A 16,894-nucleotide genomic window follows, 5' to 3' on the forward strand; every position below is an offset into this window, starting at 1 on the left:
GGGGTGGCGGGACCCACCTAAGCGCCTCGGGCTCCAGCACGCATGCGCCTGGCTGACGGCTCAAAGCCAGGGGGCCGCTCGCAGAGCTCAGCCAGGAGCCAGGAACGCGGGGCTGCTGAGCATCGACCTCACAGGATAAATGTTCTCAAGTTAAATGGCAACGAGACAGAAAGAACGACACGATCCTGACCCTGGTGGCTGGCTCCTCGCCCTTTTCTCCCGTATTAATTGTGACCATTAACGAGCAAAAAAAGGCTCCAAGTAAACACGGTTTCAGAATTTAATGGATAATTTAAGATTTAAACCTTCACTGTTGTCATTTAGGCCACATTTAGACAAAAATAAAGGCTTATCTCAGAAGATGGAAATCTCTTAAAGAACGTGCACTCACGCCGTTCGACGCAGATGACACACAGATGACGTCTCAGGCGCGGGGGCCTGGCAGGAGGGGAGGGGGCGTGGTGGCCGCGGAGCACGCGCGGCATGAGGGGGACTGACGGGCGAGGAGAGCCCCTCCCTGGGTGAGGAGCCGCAGGTCCACGGTGTAATGGGCACATCACAGCAAAGATTGTGGACGAAAGGCAGGACACGCCGTGTCCCTCCTCAGCAGCGGGTCCGCTGCCCCATCAAAGGTGATGACAGCCTATCTGTTCCTTGAAATTTCTGACCTGAAGACCCATAACCTCCTTAATAGATATAAATCCCATGTCATTAACGTGCTCGACGGGGACCCGAACACCCCAAAACACGATGAGCAGCTCTGAATCCCCCCAATAACCAGCGCACAGAGGCGACCTGCTCTGTTCCCCACAGCAGGTTGGGGGGAGGAGGCTCGCGGGGCATCAGGGCCCCCAAACCATCTGAGGACAGTGGGAGAAGATGCAGAAGTAGGCGTAGAAGGTGAAGAGAAGCGTCAACTTTTGCTGAACAAGCCTGACCTCATTTTCTTCTGCTCTTGGCAAAATAACAATGACAATAAATTGTTTAATTCCAAAAAAAAAAAGAGTCAGATTCCTTAGGTGTCTGCACAGAGCTGTGGTTGGTACAAAACATAGGTTGATGGCTCCTGAGACGAGCTCGGAATCTAAGAAATTAGTAGAGTCTCTTAGAAAATAAATTTTCAATTTAGTGACAATCAGTAGATTCAAGGGAAAATAAGTTCTCGTAATTTCATCCTAACAGCCGTTATTCGGTGATTTGTAAGATACCTCTCTTTCAAAAAGGTTAAAACATTTTGAGCCTATGTACGTTGTTTTCACAATACAGAAACCAAGAGGGGCACCTTTATCCTCTTCCTGATAAACAAGAACCGTGGCAACCCTGGCTCAAAACCTACCACTCCCACCAGAACTTAATACAGAAATCCCAGTAACGACGGCCTTGGCATTTCCAGAATAACAGGGTAGCCTGATCCTGGCTGTGTGTTTGACCTGCCTACGGGAGCAGAAATATGGCCTGGGAGGTGCCCGACATCATCTAAAATGGGTGCAGATTCAAGGAGAACCTAGATCTTTAACCTAATAATCTCCGTGTCAGCTGACCCAAGTAAACAATGTACAATTTTAATCTATGGCGAGGCCGGCCATAAAATTAGTTAATAAATGTGCAGTGGAAAAGCCATCCGCGACGACGGTGTCTCCAGTCTCCCACTTAAGCTTTCCACCTGGCATCTGTCCCCTGACTCTCGACCTTCTGGAGTGGATAGGATCTTACCGTGTGACCCTGTCACCGAAGGTAAAGCACATCCCACGTGACCTGTGTCCTGTATAAAGGGCCTTGTGAACGGCCGCAACACCAGTTTTCAGCCTCCGCAGCAGGTGCAAAAGCCGCTGAGCTCGGAGTGACCAAGCGTGCTGGCGATCACACCCCAGACCCGGCCGGCATCCCTGACAGCCGGCGCTTCGATGAACTCCTAACGGCTCTGTCAGGTCTGCGTGATATGTGGTGCTGCGTGACTCCGATTCCCCTAAGGAGGAGCCCAGTCTTCACATCCCTCCCCTGAGAGGAAGGCTCAAGAGTCTGCCTGTGCCCCTCGTGCAGAGTAACTGCATCGAGGCCCCGCCCACCCCACGCCCTCCAGCCGCAGGGACACACCCTCGTCCGCCAGCCCCTCCAAATCTCCCCACGCTCCTGGCGGGCCTGGAGCTGCCGCGGTGCCTGTGAGGACGTGAGGCCCCTGACGATAATTTCAAGACCCAAACCCCAAATGGAACCCACAGTGGAAAGCACAACTCCGTGGTCAAGTTGGGGACGACGCGATAAAAGCCGAGGGGCAGGGTCCCCACCGTCTCCTGCTCTGCTCCGCGACTCGGGCCCGATTAGCAAAGGCTCATCGTGGGGACAAGCCGTCTGCGAAATAAGATCAACCGAGAGATGAAAAAATCAGACCCACCCCCATCGTTTTCAGGAGTGACTGTGGGCCTCACCATCCCGCGTGGCCTGGCAACGTTCGCCTCCGGGCCGCCAGGGGCTGTGAGCGAGGCCCGAGCTCCCAGACACGGCCGAGCACCCGCTTCCCGGGAGAGGCGAGGCGGCGCTTGTGAAGACAGGAACCGGGGTCGGCAGAGGCCGCGGCCTGGGCACGGTACCAGCCAGGCTGTGCCGGCAGAGCGTGGGCCAGCCGCTCCCGCCGGGCCGGCTCCGAGCAGGAGGGCCCCGCGGCCCGCGCTGGGGGTGCTGTGAGTGGCCCATGAGGGTGCCCCAGGGCAGAGCTGCTGCAGGAGGGGCGGCAGCCTCGCCGCGCACCCACTGTGGCTCTGGGCCTCCGGCTCGCTCTTGGCCCCAGATCCCCACATGCACAGAATCCTCCCGAAGTCCCCAGAACACTCTGAGCGCCAGCCTTTCCCACCTCCGACGCCCTCTCCTCAGCTGCAGGTTCAGAGCATCCCCTGGGGGCAGCCGTCCGGCATCCGCGACAGAGAACGGCGTTTCCGAGGGTCACCAGGAGCCAGCCACCTCCACGGGCCACCACCCCACACGCGGTCACAAATAAAATTCAGAAAAATTTCTCAAAGCTCATTTTTTGTGAAGGCGCTTCCCAAATCCGTGAGTGAAAAATAGAGCAGCGCTCCTAGAACTGCTGAATTTCTACTTAAAACGTCGGTTTCACAAGCTGTCAGACGTCACTGGACCGATGGAACTACATATTCGGTCAGAACGTCCTGCGCCCTGTGTAGAAAATAGGAAATAAGAGACGAATCACCCGTGAGACGCCGAGTCCGAGGCACAGCCCAGGCGTCAGGAGCAGCGAAGAGCAGCAGAAGGCCTCCCGCACAGCAGCAGGGGAGGCGCGGCCGCACGCGCAGGGGGAGGGGCGGGAGGCCACGCGAGAAAAGACGCGCGGTGCCCGGGGGAGCACCGCAAACACTGCGCACGTCGCAAAATCCCAAGTAGCGATGTTTCTCCTCAACTGCCTGACACCCCGCTAAGTGTTACTCCTCCTACATCTTCTCGGCTTCCTGTCTTTGCCTCTTCACGTGAGAGCAGTTCTCACGTGTTTTCCATAAAGAGAAGAGATAATCAGCCTTTCCTTTCACATGCTGTGTACAGAGCTGCTTTTGTTATGAACGGCTCAGAAGTGTTGCAGCTTCATGTCTTGTCACTGGTCTAAACTCTCAGAGGAGCACCTAGTCCTGGAAGGCCTTGCGGCCCGGGCAGCAGCGCAGAGCAGCTGGATCCCCTGATGCCTGCAGCCTGGCCGCCCCCAGAGGGGTGGAGGAGGGGCGGTGCAGGAACGTGGGCCACCCGGCAGCCGCTGGGCCAGCAGACTTAGGGGCCGAGGAGCAGGCAGAAGGGCCTGGGAAGGTGGGTGCAGGGGTGCTTATGGAGGGAAGTCGGGAGAAGCCACTTGTCTACATGGCACACAGAGGCCCTGGTGGGGCTAGGGGCTGGGGTTCAGCAGAGGAGTCTGGACAGAGGATGGCCCCCAGGGACACTGGTGGGAAGGAGGCCGTGTGCGGGAGGAGGGAGGGAGGGGAGAGCCGGGAGGAGGGGTGACGGGCAGCGTCTACTGGGGGAGGGAAGGAGGGCGACAGGAAGGACAGGCAGGGCCCCGCCTCACCCCGCAGACTCTCTGCAGAGACAACTCAGTGACCCGAGTGCCCTTGCAGGGAAAGGCCAGCGGGCACCCACGGCCCCCCGCCAATCCCGGCCCCCCATGCAGGCTCTCCGCTGGCTGCGGGGAACACTCACAGGGCCTCACCCCTGCCTGCCGGGGGCCCCGCTTTGCAGAGGGGGTTTGGGGCCCGCATGCCACGTGGAGGTGGAAGCCCGTCACGGCAGGGCTGCGTCTACGGCATGTGCAGCCAGAAGAGAGGCAATTTCGGTCTGATGAGGTTACTCTCCGGGGGACTCTGAACGCAGGCGGGGGCGGGGGCAGGGGGTCTCTGCCAGTCCCTGGAGCATGAGCTCCACCCGTTTCCCGACAGGAACCCCGGAGCAGGGTGCTCCCAACCCCTCTGAGCCAAGAGTTCACTTATTAGGCTCTTGACAAACCCCACTGTCCCACTGAGTCAGCTGGCAAAGCCCCGTGAGCCGCCCCCTGGCTGGTAAAGGGTCGTGTCCAGAGGCTCAAAGCCGGCCTCACCCCCAGGGCCGCGTGCCAGGGATGGCCCCAGACAATGCCACCAGCCCCTCCGTCCCCAGACCCTAACTACAGGCTCTGCTGTAAGATTAAGACACTAATCCACGTTCATCTCCGGTCCTTTGAGGCCATTTTTAAAGGTAATTCGGGGCCAGGGGAACTGAGACACAAAACCTTGGGCAGGAATGACCTCTGACCCCCTCTGGAGGCGCACACCAAGGCGTCAACAGGTGAAGCATTTCTATCCCATCCTGACAATGCTGATTGATAACATGGAGCTAATCTCCCGCCTTTGTTCCCAGGGGGCAAAGGTTTGCGCTGGGCCTTTGAATCCGGGCCTTTCAACTCTGCAGTGAGTAAATCATAGCAGGACCTGAGGCCCCAGGATTAATTCCCTGCAGGAAATGCTGTCCCGGCCCCTAACAACCACGGCCTCCCCTTGGCTGCACACGCCTCTCCCACACCTTGGAAACAGGGAAACCCTGCGTCTCGTGGCCGCTGTACCGCGAAGGGGGGATCAGGACGAGAGTTTAATGCTCTGCGGGGTTCCGCAGCTCATCTGAACAGAGCCAGGAAACCAGAGCGCACGGCGTGGCAGACAGGGCTCAGACTCCGGCCTGGGTGCCAGGCTGGCGGGTGCCCGGCCTGCCTGGAGGACGGACCGGCTCCAGACACGAAATCGGCCACAGCTGAAATGCACTCTCCCTAGAGCCGCGCCCCTCCCTCCCCACACGCGCCCCTGGACCCAGCACGTCATGCACCTTCTGTCCAGGGGTGGCCTCCTGATCTGCTCCAGGCCGGCTGCCCTAGGAGAGCCCCCGCGCTACAGACCAGCACCATCAACAGAGATGCTATGAGAGCCACACCGAAACATAGCAAGGAACAGAGAGACCAGTTTCCACAGTATATTTCATTAAACCAATGTATTCAAAAAGACACGTGCACCCCAATGTTCACAGCAGGCCTATTCACAGTAGCCAAGACATGGGAGCACCGTAAGTGTCCATCCGTGGATGAATGGATAGAAAGGATGTGATATATACATAATGGAATATTATATTATGTATATATACAGAAATGTTATTCAGTCGTTAAAAAAAATCTTACCATTTGTGGCAACAAGGATGAACCTGGAGGGTATTATTCTAAGTGAAATAAGTCAGACAGAGAAAGATATGGTATAATCTCACTTGTATGTGGAACCTGAGGAACAAACCACCAAACAAAAAATCCAAGTCCGTGGGTGTAAAGAACAGATTGGTTGTTATCAGAGGGGAAGGGGGTTGGGGGAGGGATGACTTGGGTGAAGGGCATCCACCGTCTGGTGATGGATGGTGACCAGGCTTGTGGGGGGGCTCACCCTGCAGTATACACAGATGTCATAGTACAATGCTGTACTTGAAACTTACATTTTAAAAAATCAATAACTAATTTCATGTTTAAATGTAGGTGGTTAAAAATGCTAAAATCCTTTTCCTGTTTGGAGGGGTAGAAATACTGAACAATTTTGGGTCTGTTAAAAATAAAAATATAGTAAGATATATGTATTAAAATCTTAGGGTAATTTTAAAAAGAGAAATTGAAAATAAAAAAGAGGAAAAGAGGAGGAAGTTATTTAGATCTGTTTACCAAAACCAGTAGCACTCCTATACCCAATAATTATCAATTAGAAAATATAATAGGAAAGAAGACATCGTAAACAACAGCATGAAAGCTATTTTTAAAACATTGCTACAGAAATATGTCTAAAAAGGACATCCACAATCTTTGGTGGGGAAGTGTTAAAATATTGAGGAACATAAAAAGATTTGAACACGTGGAAAATATACTGTGTTGCGGGATGTTAAGACTAACATTGTGAATATGGTGACCCTCCCCCTTAAAAGCTGTGAGTTAGATGCCAGTTCAATCAGAATTCCTGCTATATTTATCATGGAACTTAGTGAGCTGATGGTAAAGTTTATTAAAGCAAAAAGCTAAGAATAGCAAAGAACATTTCAAAGGAGGAGGAGACGGTGCTACCTGCCCTGCTGGGTGTCAAGACTGACTCTAAGGCTGTAATAAGGCAGTGGTGTCAGGAGACGCAGAGGCCACGGAACAGGACAGAGAACCCAGAAACAGATACACATGTTTCGAGAATTTTGACATATGACAGAGGCAGCAGTAAGAATGAGTAAGGAAAGAATGCACTATTAAAATGTAATAATATGACACCAAAAGCATGGCAACAAAAGGAAAAATAGATGAATCTGACCACATCAAAATTAATAGTTCTGTGCATAAAGAACAGTATCAAGAAAGCAAAAAGACAACCTACAGAATGGGAGGAAATATTTGCAAATCCTCTATCTGATAAGGGATTAGTATCCAGAAAATATAAAGAACTCCTACAGCTAAACAAAAAAAAAATTAAAAATGGGCAAGTGACTTGAACTGTCATTTCTCCAAAGATAATATGCAAATGGCCAACAAGCAAATGAAGAGCTGCTCCACATCCTTAGTCACTGGGTGAGACAAGCCAAAAGCACAGCTGAGATGTCACCTCACACCTAATCGGATGGCCGCAATCATTGTTGAAAAATGCTAAACAATGTATGTTGGTGAAGATGTGGAGAGCCTGGAGCCTCATGCACGCGTGGTGGGTGAGAACGTCCAGCGGAGAACAGCTCAGTGCTATGTGGCCCAGCAATCCACTCCTGGGTATATACGCGAAAGAACTGAAAGCAAGAACTCGAACGAGTATTTGCCGTCACGTTCACAGCAGCCAAACGGTGGAAACAACGCCAGTGTCCACCAGCATACGAAGGATAAAGATGATGTCACACACACACACACACACACACGCACACACACACGGAATATTATTCAGCGGTTAAGAAGGAAGGGAAAGTTGATACATGCTACATTATAGACAGACCTTGAAAACATTATGCTCAGTAAAATAAACCAGACACAGAAGGGCAACCATTGTACGATACCAGTTATAGGAGGTACCAGAATTAGCAAATTCAGAGACAGAAAGTCAAAGCGAGTTGCCAGGGTGGGGTGGGGTGAGGAGTTGTTGATGCCTGGGCACAGAGCTGATGTTGGGGATGAGGAACATCTTTAGGTAAAGAGAGTGGTGATGGTTACACAATACTGTGAGGGTATTGAATGCCTCTGAATGGTACGTTTATACAAATGGTTAAATGATCAATATTGTAGTATGTATATTTTACCGCAAACATCCTCAGAAGTGAGCTAGAGAATTGTGATTGACTCCAAGTCTGTACTGCAGTCAGGCATCCCCTGATTCTTCAGCATTAAAAGAAAGGTTAGGCAGAATCCATGTTGCTAGACATGAGAATCTGCCCACAGAGAAGGTGTGACTCGCCCAGGGTCCTGCAGCTTGTGAGCAGCCTTGAACTCAGACTTGGTGGAAAAAGCATAGACCTGAGGCCAGACAGGCTGGGTTCCAGCATGACGTCCCCTGCAGGATCCGAGAGCCCGCACAACCTCACCTGTAAACTAAGGACAGAATCCGGGGGCAGCGTCAGCGGGCCGTCAGCCCAGCCTCACACGCCCCCTCCGTGGGCAGCATCGCCCTGGGGCTGGGCTCCCCAGAGCCTCCATCCCCTGCCACTGGCACCTGGGTCGGCGGGGAGAGGACCTGCCACCTCCGGGCAGGGAGAGCAAGCCTGCCGTCCCCACCCCGTGCTGGCCGAGCAGGGTCAGCAGCTGGCAGCCCGGCCATCCACTTCTCTGCTGCAGGCAGACGGAGAGCTGGGCCGAGACAGCCCCGCCTCGCCGACCTGGCCCCTGCCCCAGAGGAGGGTGGAGCCGTGAGATGGAAGAAGCCCAGGTCCCTGGACATCCGCGGGCATGGGAGCCACAGCGCCCGTGGTGGGAGGGGGATGAGCCACTGGGAGTGGCCGCCCCACCCTGCGGGCACACCTACTCTGGGCAACATGGATGCCACTGTGAGCGTGCACCCCTCGAGGGGTCCGCCCGGGACCACCAGGGCTGGCGTGGGCTCAGCTCCTCCCCTGAGCTGCACGCTTCACTCCCCTGATGGTCACCTCCCGGGGCTGCCACGCCGTGTCTGGCTGACGGTGGACACAGAGCTGCAGGGCCAGCATGGGAATGTCACACACGCCAACGGCGGGGCGGCCAGCGGACGGAGGGCGGCTGTGGCGGGCAATGCTCACCTGAGAAGCACGACGGCGGGAGTGGGGCCGGGCAGCTCCAGCTCCAGGTGATGCCGGGTCAACGTTCCCTCTTGGCCACGCTGCTGACGACAGCAAACCAGCCCGGGCGTGACCCAGGGGACGGGTCTCCTGGGTTCCTTGGGAAAGCGGACGGAGCATAACTGAAGGTCGTGGCCTTAAGGTGACCACGGATCACGCAGAATTTAGAATTTTGCTGACAGAAATGTCAGCCTCAAAGCACATCTTACAGCTCCTGCAGCCCAGCCCGTGTTTCTGGGGCTGCCGTTCCAGTGCAGGGTCCCCAGGCGGTGGGCTCCACTCGGGCCGTTGGTCAGAGGCCAGTATCCTTCCTTCCACACAGCTGACCAGGAAGCCAGTGTCCCAAGTGGGACAGCGGGTTGTCACTGGGAAGCTACTCAGGAAGCACAACGGGTTTACAGCCGAGGCCTTGCAGGAGCCCCTTCCCAGCCTTTGAGAGAAAGTAGACAAATAGTCCGTTTTGAGTGGCTCCGGCCAACGGCTTGAGGTCATTTGTAGGAAACGGTGAAATCAACCCAGAGTCTCCCCGAACCAGTATGATGCCCCCGACTCAGGCCGCGACAATGGCTTTTCCGTCTGAGGACTTAATGCCACAGTCAGCGGGTCAGGGCCAGTCTGCTCGGCCCACAGACACCGGCCTGTGTGCAGACGGACGTGCAGACAACCTGCGCCCCGGGAACCCGGGCCCGTGGCGCTTCGTGGAAAGACTCTCCCGGGAGCTCACCACCCGGCCCCATCCCAGGACCCGGGACCCAGCCCCTCCCTCCGTTGTCCCGGCCACTGGGCTGCTCCTAGCGGAGGGGCCCAGCGTGGCCTCCTGTTCACACCGTTTGCTGCCTCCCGAGCCCCGCGGGGCTTGCTTTTGTTTCTCTGTTGGTCTCACCAGGACTGAGACAAAGAGACGCTGCCGGGTAACCAGAGGTATGGCCCCAAATGCGGAGCGGGGGCCACAGGAAGAGCCCCCTGTCCGTTCGGGATGCACGGGAACCGCTCTCCTGGCACCGGGGCTGCTGTGAGCATGAACATGGAGGTTCCGGGCACCAGCTGGGCTTCCGTCCCGCTGTCGGAGCCGCTGCCAGCCCGGCCTGGCAGGAGCCACTGTTGCCGTGAGCTGGAGGGAGAAATGGATTAAGTGCCGCCGAGCACACCAACCCCGAGTCAGATGGAGACTCAGGCATCAGCAGAGGAGCGGGGGGCGGGGCCCGGCTTCGGGGCCGTCAGGACAGATTGTGTTTTGGCAGCTGAGGTAACGCCTGGCGGGAAGGTGGGAGACCCTCTGCGCAGCACAGCCTGAGGAGGTGCGTGATTAGAAGCTGCCTGGCTGCGGCTCCAGGTGAAAGAAGGGACCCCCGGGCAGCGGGGAGGCTGTCCACACGGCACACGCCCTGGGCCCCGCCAGCGGGAGCCGTGTGCACAGCAGGCGAGACGCAGAAACATTAACCAGACCGACAGTCAGATCGTTTGCCTGATTGCTGCTTCGGGAACAGTTTACCTTTCACACAGGCCCACCTGTGCTCCCCCCAACACTTTATTTGGGCTTTTGGGGGCGTGTTATCTTGTTCAAACATTCCTTTGCCGAGCTGGGCAGTGGGGCAGGGGGAGGGGCTGTCAGAGGAGGGAGAGCTGCCCCTACCGTCTGGCAGCCTCGTGGGGCTCGGCTGACTCGGGACAGCAGGAACCCCTGGGCGGGCATCTCTGTCGGGAGCTTGGTTTTAATTCGCCACTAATGTTTTCAAACTGCTTCCTGATACATGAACGTGTCACCACCTCGTCTCAGCCTCTGCCAAACTGAATGGCAGGTGTGTGTACAGTGTGTTTTCTGTTTTCCGGGAAAGATAAATAAATAACACTCGCTTTGCATAATGGCTTGGCCCTCGCCACGGAGCTTGCTAGGAGGTACTTCTGACAAACACGGGTCTTCTCTCGGTGTAAATGCTCTAGTCGGGATTATCCCTAAAGAAATCCAGGCCAAGGAAGGATTTAGCTTTTTGACTGAAATATTATATTGTGCTCCCGGAAGCTGAGTCCGCAGGATGGACTTGGATGATGGAATAAGCCTTCCTGCTTATCTGATGCCTGGTCACATATGTAAAATGTCACATCACGCCAGCCGCTCCGTCCAGGGTGCGCCGTCCACCAGCGCTGCCTGGGGGCGCGTGAGCCTCGGCTATTTTGTCCTGTGCGTGGACGGTAGGTCCTCCTGACGGAGCAGGAGGCTTCCCAGGCACAGGAGCCCTGGGGCAGAGCTGAGCACACAGACGGCCGTGTAACGCCAGTTAGTCAGCAGATACGCATGGGCCGTAGGCCCCCTTACAGTGGCTTCTTCGTTAAGCAATCTTTAAAACGTTGAAGAAGCCGTTCCGCTCCTCTGCTCGGCCGCCCACCCCCGGATCACCCCTCCCGCAGTTTACCCACCGCCCAAGGCCCCACTGCAAACGTGACCTCAGTGGGCCGAGATCCGGCTGGTTGGTGGGGCTTTTTGAGCGGGAGCCTGCCCGGTGCCTTCTCATTCGTTTCCAGTCTTTCGCTTCTGGTTAGTCTCTTGTGCGGCTTTGACCCCACGTGCAGGTGAGAGGCGGCGGCACGGACAGCACGCGGGGAAACCCTTGGTTCATCTCCCAGGGCTGCTGCTGTGGGGATGGGTTCTGTTATCGTCAGCCATGCTTTGCCCCTTTTGAAAAATGGCAGCGTCAAGGCTTTAAGGCTCGTGCCATCATCAGAAAGCGTTGATTGGCTTAAACAAACATGTTCCAGGAGCCTTAGATCAGACAGCATGCAGGTGCGTGGCTCCACCCGCACTGGCAGCCGCGTGAGATCCATCATCCAGCGTTACAGCCATCGGAGAGGCGGATGCGGTCCCTGCCCAGCTGTTTAAGGAGGAGGTTCAGGAGGAAATGCCAGCAGGTGAACAGCTCTCAGCTTGATGAGGCTTTCCCAGCGCCCCTACCTCAAGGTGGTGTGTTTATTGCCAACTGCACTGCAGAGGCGACAAATAAATAACCCGTAAGTCAGTGCCTGTAGCCCATTTACAGGCACCTCCACGACACACATAATATCAAAAACTGGGTCCTGTGTGTCATCCAGACCCAGGGCTTGGGCTCCTTGCACCTGACCAAAGTCCCGGGGGATAAATATTTTGTAAAAAGCCTCAAGATCGCTCCCCTTTGGTGGTGAGTGCCTGCTCCATCTTGGAGGTAGAAATCTTTTCTCCTCTTGGTTTCCAGTCACCACAAAATTGTAATGTGATTCTGTAAAATTGAAAGGCAACAAGCAAGCTTCGGAAATGAAGGTGTTCAGGGGATCCATAGGCTTACTGTGGCGGTTCCTCCGTCTCCGGTCCCTCACTCTGCTGTTGCCATGGAGACTGGCGTGCTGGCAGGTCTGTCTGATAGCAGGCATCTGTGAACTTCGATTTCCTACGTATTTGCTTTCTAACTTATTTCTTAGGTTATTTTTAAAAGGCTAAATTGACGTGTATCCCGTCAATTTAAATTTATTGACAATGTTTATCTAATCCTTCTAGCTTCCTACATACCTACTTCTGTGCACTCTTGCTTTGTTTAAGACACTTGCTTTGTTTAAGATGAGCATACTGTATGTCACTTTCTTCATTAAAATATATATATCTATTATTTTTCAAACTCAGAGAACGAATGTCAGCTTTTAAATAATGGCATGGCTGCACAGCTCTGGGTTTTTTTTGCCATAAGGTTTGTTAAATGAATTCAAGATGCTGTTGAACTCCAGATGCTTGAGAAAATGGTACGTCCTTATGGAAAATTGGGTTTTCAATAATACATGCTATAGAGCTCAGCTAAACATAATTACATGTCAAAATAAAATTCAAAACTTTTAAAAAGCTGGTTTCAAAAGTGGTTATAGGTAATTTGTTTTATCTCTTAATAGATCTAAAGATTTAAAAAATAACAGGATCATCTTCAGAGAAGCTGAAAAAGTATTTCATAAAATTCAGCATTAAAAACCTCAATAAAGGGCTCCCCTGGTGGCGCAGTGGTTGAGAGTCCGCCTGCCGATGCAGGGGACACGGGTTCATGCCCCGGTCCAGGAAGATCCCACATGCTGCGGAGCAGCTGGGCCCGTGAGCCATGGCCGCTGAGCCTGCGCGTCCAGAGCCTGTGCTCCGCAACGGGAGCGGCCACAGCAGTGAGAGGCCCGCGTACCGCAAAAAAACAAACAAACAAAAAACCCTCAATAAAATAGGATTAAATATTTCCTTAACATGGCAAAATACACTTATCTCAGCCCAAAGACAACACAAAGTGAAAACCTTCTACAAATAATAAGAAAATTTAGTAAGATATCAGTGTATAAAATTAAAATAGAGAAACCAATAGCTTTAAAAGATATAATGGAAGAAATTACCTCCATTTAATTACCCAAAAAACAAAGATAAAGTTTCTAGGAATAAACCTAAGAAATTAACATCTATTTGAGAAACATTTTTAAATACCCTAAAAAAATTCATATAAGAAAACGTGAACAAATGGAGAGGTTACTGCGTTCTTCACCAGGAAGACTCAACATCACAGGACAGTCTCCCCAACCTGTTTCATAACTTAATGCAACCACAACAAAAATAAGGATGGATTGAGGTTTTTCTGGATATCTGATTTTGAATTTTTTTAACATCTTTATTGGGGTATAATTGCTTTACAATGGTGTGTTAGTTTCTGCTTTATAACAAAGTGAATCAGTTATACATATGTTCCCATATCTCTTCCCTCTTGCGTCTCCCTCCCTCCCACCCTCCCTATCCCACCCCTCCAGGTGGTCACAAAGCACCAAGCTGATATCCCTGTGTTATGCGGCTGCTTCCCACTAGCTATCTACCTTACGTTTGCTAGTGTATATATGTCCATGCCTCTCTCTCGCTTTGTCACAGCTCACCCTTCCCCCTCCCCATATCCTCAAGTCCATTCTCCAGTAGGTCTGTGTCTTTATTCCTGTCTTACCCCTAGGTTCTTCATGACATTTTTTTTCTTAAATTCCATATATATGTGTTAGCATACGGTATTTGTCTTTCTCTTTCTGACTTACTTCACTCTGTATGACAGACTCTAGGTCTATCCACCTCATTACAAATAGCTCAATTTCATTTCTTTTTATGGCTGAGTAATATTGCATTGTATATATGTGCCACATCTTCTTTATCCATTCATCCAATGATGGGCACTTAGGTTGTTTCCATCTCCGGGCTACTGTAAATAGAGCTGCAATGAACATTTTGGTACATGACTCTTTTTGAATTATGGTTTTCTCAGGGTATATGCCCAGTAGTGGGATTGCTGGGTCATATGGTAGTTCTATTTGTAGTTTTTTTTTTTTTTTTTTTACGGTAACGCGTTTGCCACCCCCCCCGCCCCGCCCTGCCCCGCCCCACCCCTATTTGTAGTTTTTTAAGGAACCTCCATACTGTTCTCCATAGTGGCTGAACCAATTCACATTCCCACCAGCAGTGCAAGAGTGTTCCCTTTTCTCCACACCCTCTCCTGCACTTATTGTTTGTAGATTTTCTGATGATGGCCATTCTGACTGGTGTGAGGTGATACCTCATTATAGTTTTGATTTGCATTTCTCTAATGATTAATGATGTTGAGCATTCTTTCGTGTGTTTGTTGGCAGTCTGTATATCTTCTTTGCAGAAATGTCTATTTAGTTCTTCTGCCCATTTTTGGATTGGGTTGTTTGTTTTTTTTGTTATTGAGCTGCATGAGCTGCTTGTAAATTTTGGAGATTAATCCTTTGTCAGTTGCTTCATTTGCAAATATTTTCTCCCATTCTGAGGGTTGTCTTTTGGTCTTGTTTATGGTTTCCTTTGCTGTGCAAAAGCTTTGAAGTTTCATTAGGTCCCATTTGTTTATTTTTGTCTTTATTTCCATTTCTCTAGGAGGTGGGTCATTGAATTTTTTATTGTGAGAAGATGACTAGACAATTTGATTCGAAAGTTCAAATAGAAAAAGAAACAAGAATAGGTAGGCAAATCCAGTGTTAATCATTAGACCATTGCTGTGCTGGAAGTATGTGATAAATTAGTATGTAGTAAAGGTGACATCTCAGATCAGTAGTGAAAAAGCAACCGTGGGATAAACAGCATTAGGACAACAGAGTAGCTATCCAACAAAATAAATAAGAAAAGATAAAAGCTGCAACCATGTCTCACACTGTATGTCAAAATGAGTTCCAAATGAGTCAAATATTTAAATGTTAAACATAAACTCAGAAAAGTACTAACAGAAATCATGGGCAAATTCCTTTATAACTTTGCAGTCAAGGAAAGACTCTTCTAATTAAAACTGAAAATCCAAAAGCAGTAAAAGAAGGATTTATAAATTCAACCACACAAAAATAAAAACTTCTGCATAAAAGAAAACTACCATCAGCAAATTAAGAAATAAGGGAAGACAATGAGGAAAAAATACATATGTGTATATATATATATATATATATATATATATATATATATATACTTCCTATCACAAGCTATATCCTTAGTATATAAAGAGCCTCTAGAAATCAACAAGACAAAGATCTGCAACCCAACAGATAAATGGACAAAACCTCTATATAGTCCAGGGGAAAAAAATACAAACAGACGCTCAAACTTACTATAAAAATACAAGACCTATTATATTGGCAAAAGTCCTTTCCCGAAGCCAGCCAGAAAAGAGATCAGAACTGTCAATCGAACCCAGTGGACTTGGGAACTTTGTGTTGGTCCAACAGAGGCTGAAGTTCCAAACCCTGCAGGGCTGACAGGCCACAGCCCACGGCCTGGCCACGCTCGGTTTCCTCCATCCTCAGGTGGACCCACAGGCCTCATTCAGCATCCAGTCCAGGCTGAGCGCTTGGGTCAGACAGGAGCCTCCCGCCCAGCCACCTCGGCCACGGTGACTGTGCTGCTGCCTTTGTCCACTGGGTCCCATTCCCGTCTCACACGCGCTCCCCCCGCGTGGGGTCCCTCTGGCACCTGCAGCAGCTTCTGCCCTTGCCCTTCACTTTGGGGTCATGCTCGGCCCACTCTCTGAGGTTGAAACACACCCCGGCTCCGGCTGACCGCTGCCAGCCCTCTGCAGGGTGTCCCCGCCCCCCGCCCCGGCGGCTGCCCCGCCGGCTCCCCTCCTGCCCACTGAGGCCTTGTGGGCGCGGTGCCCCCGCACAGAGGGAGCAGCAGGGCCTGACCTGTCCTCCACCCACTTCAGCGTCCACCAGGACCCGAGGACGCGGCGGCCCCACAGGTGCTCGCAGGGTGGGCAAGGAGTCTGGGGAGCCGCTGCCTCAGTGAGCGGCCGATTGGTCCGAAAGCTGGTGTGAAAAGTGCCTCGCCACCACAGCCTCAGCAATCAGACCTCCTGTCACGAATGCCCTAGAAAAGACGGGACGGTGGGGGTGAGTTAGCCGCTTCTTCTCGGACCCGACGGGCGGCGTCCCGGTAGCCACGGCAGAGCTGTCACGCGGGCGGAGGGCGTGCCTGGACCGCTGGGTTCACAGAGCACCTGCTCTGCACGAGTGACAGCTGAGAACGTGGCAACCTCTGTGGCGACGAACACCGTGGAGTCGGCAGTGCCGGCGCCGGCCTCCAGGGGGCGTCCCTCTCGGGATGGAGACGCCCTCTCGTCAGTCCCTGGGGCCTCGGCCCTCCGATGCTCGTCGGGCGCCGGCAGAAGGTGGAGGAAGCCGCGGGGACTCGGGCGAGCAGAGCCGGACAGGCAGGGCCTCGGTGGCCCCGGGAGGCGGCGGGGGGCAGAGGAGGGGGGTGCTCTGAGGACGTGTTACAAACACAGCGACGGGGCTGGACGGGCGGCAGCCATCTGGACACAACAGGCTTTACAGGCAGTGACACCCCAGCGTTTGTCTCGTCGCCGCAGCCCCACCGGGGTCGCTCTCACACCTTCTTGCGTTCCTGCCGCGCCACGATAAACAGCACGAAGCAAATGGGCCTCGACTGGTTCCCAGGTGCCCCCAGCACCAGCCCGTCCTGAATCCCCACTCGTGGAGGCGATGGCCAGGCTAAAAGGGCCACAGGGCTCCCCCGACCCGTAAGTAACCGAGGTCGACCGTCCACAGA

The sequence above is a fragment of the Phocoena sinus genome, chromosome 12 (genome assembly GCF_008692025.1).
Source record: "Phocoena sinus isolate mPhoSin1 chromosome 12, mPhoSin1.pri, whole genome shotgun sequence".
In the NCBI taxonomy this organism is placed as follows: Eukaryota; Metazoa; Chordata; class Mammalia; order Artiodactyla; family Phocoenidae; genus Phocoena; species Phocoena sinus.